General features: G+C 40.0%; 2 non-coding genes across 2 annotated transcripts; both read left to right on the top strand.

Moving 5' to 3' along the window:
- The first annotated feature begins 281 nt into the window (after positions 1-281).
- Positions 282-354, top strand: TRNAR-UCG (transfer RNA arginine (anticodon UCG)). The gene has a single exon. It is a non-coding gene; the product is annotated as a tRNA-Arg (tRNA).
- Positions 355-1,869: 1,515 nt separating this feature from the next.
- TRNAR-UCG (transfer RNA arginine (anticodon UCG)) lies at positions 1,870-1,942 on the top strand. Its single transcript has one exon. It is a non-coding gene; the product is annotated as a tRNA-Arg (tRNA).
- Positions 1,943-2,500: the final 558 nt, after the last annotated feature.

Raw genomic sequence — 2,500 nt, 5'->3', positions numbered from 1 at the left:
TACTACTTTCAAAACAGTTTCACTCCACGTCTGGAAACGTCCAGAGCTATGTAGAGCATACAAATGAGCTTTAAACTCATGAGGAAAGAGGTTTGTATGGAAAAAGGAAAACAAAAGCATATCGTACTCATAAAATTCTCAATATATAGATTCCAAAAAAGTGCTTCCAGCGAAAAGAGCTGAAAGAACACTATGGGATGTAAACCTGAATACCTTTCAATAATATGTTCTCCATCCATGCATACCACCTACATTATAAAAATCACCTCAGGTGGACGGATGACCGCGTGGCCTAATGGATAAGGCGTCTGACTTCGGATCAGAAGATTGAGGGTTCGAGTCCCTTCGTGGTTGTTTTTGGCCAATGGTCACACAATCTGCTTTACATTCAGAGTGGAAAAAGTATTTTCCAATACTCTTGTAGTCCTCACTTTCTCATTACTAATCATTAATAAAGTGGAGTACATACTGTAAACTCATTCCGGTTGCATCTTCAGTCTAACTACTTGTGCATTTTAGTGGCATTAAAAAGTGCTTCTATGCCGACGCACTGAATATGTAATAGGTTTGCAGAATTTTGACGTGACAGAATGGGTTTTTAGCTTAAGTGTGTGTAGAAGAACTGCAAGGTGTGTGCCTATGTGTGCATAGAGTGGAACATGTGTAAAATCTGTATGATTTGGGCAGTTAAAGTGCTGATTTTGCCTCCGAGTAAGAAAAGTACTACACAAAATGTATAAAGGATCGGCACATTGGCTGCCTTTGCTGATGCCCCCGTTGCCTAATTTGTAGTGCAATGGTTAAGTTGCAGAGTGTGGTTGAACTTGGTTAGGAGACTTAGTGCCTCTTTCCGTGTCCTACTGATGATAAGGATGGCTTGATACCATTTTCTAAGCCCAGTATATTGAGAAAAGAAGTAAGTGAAGAAGAAGTGTGGAGTCGAAAGTGGTTCTCCAGTTTCTCTCCACTTGCTAAAATTGCAAAGTCTCCATTATAGCATAGAAGAGAGCGTTAAAGTCGGGGATGGAAGAGGATGAAAATGGGAAGTTTACTTATAGAGAGAAGTGAGAAATGCCCTGTGTGCACACACCGGTGTCTGACCATAGAATACATTTAAATAATGCCTCTAGAAAAGAGCTATGCATGTGTGCCTCCGTGGCCTAATGGATAAGGCACTGGCCTCCTAAGCCAAGGATTGTGGGTTCAAGTCCCATCTGAGGTGATAACAAAAATCCTCCCTCTTTCTTTTCCAGAAAATTAGGTAGATTTATTACATGCTTCCTCTCAGAAGTTTATGAGGGATTAGGCACTTTGAAACGGTCCCATTTTACTTGTGTACACTTCACAGTCATGTTAGTGTTCTGAAACTGCAAAGTAGATTTTTAAATGCCTATTTTTGTGAGATGCATTTTCGACCGGCCAGAACATATTCCTTTGGAAAAAATGATACGAATTGGATTGGTGTGAATCTTGTTTCTAGAGGTGGTGACAGGCTTTCAGCTACTTGAATAGGTCAAGCCAGGATTCATAAAACTTATACAACCTATGTGAGTGTGAAAAATTAGCATATGCAGGAAGGAGCAATTTGTACTACTTTCAAAACAGTTTCACTCCACGTCTGGAAACGTCCAGAGCTATGTAGAGCATACAAATGAGCTTTAAACTCATGAGGAAAGAGGTTTGTATGGAAAAAGGAAAACAAAAGCATATCGTACTCATAAAATTCTCAATATATTGATTCCAAAAAAGTGCTTCCAGTGAAAAGAGCTGAAAGAACACTATGGGATGTAAACCTGAATACCTTTCAATAATATGTTCTCCATCCATGCATACCACCTACATGATAAAAATCATCTCAGCTGGACGGATGACCGCGTGGCCTAATGGATAAGGCGTCTGACTTCGGATCAGAAGATTGAGGGTTCGAGTCCCTTCGTGGTCGTTTTTGGCCAATGGTCACACAATCTGCTTTACATTCAGAGTGGAAAAAGTATTTTCCAATACTCTTGTAGTCCTCACTTTCTCATTACTAATCATTAATAAAGTGGAGTACATACTGTAAACTCATTCAGGTTGCATCTTCTGTCTAACTGCTTGTGCATTTTAGTGGCATTAAAAAGTGCTTCTATGCCGACGCACTGAATATGTAATAGGTTTGCAGAATTTTGACGTGACAGAATGGGTTTTTAGCTTAAGTGTGTGTAGAAGAACTGCAAGGTGTGTGCCTATGTGTGCATAGAGTGCTACATGTGTAAAATCTGTATGATTTGGGCAGTTAAAGTGCTGATTTTGCCTCCGAGTAAGAAAAGTACTACACAAAATGTATAAAGGATCGGCACATTGGCTGCCTTTGCTGATGCCCCCGTTGCCTAATTTGTAGTGCAATGGTTAAGTTGCAGAGTGTGGTTGAACTTGGTTAGGAGACTTAGTGCCTCTTTCCGTGTCCTACTGATGATAAGGATGGCTTGATACCATTTTCTAAGCCCAGTATATTGAGAAA

The sequence above is a fragment of the Triturus cristatus genome, chromosome 4_1, assembly GCF_964204655.1.
Source record: "Triturus cristatus chromosome 4_1, aTriCri1.1, whole genome shotgun sequence".
Taxonomy (NCBI): Eukaryota; Metazoa; Chordata; class Amphibia; order Caudata; family Salamandridae; genus Triturus; species Triturus cristatus.
This window is presented reverse-complemented; position numbering and strand designations above follow the sequence as displayed.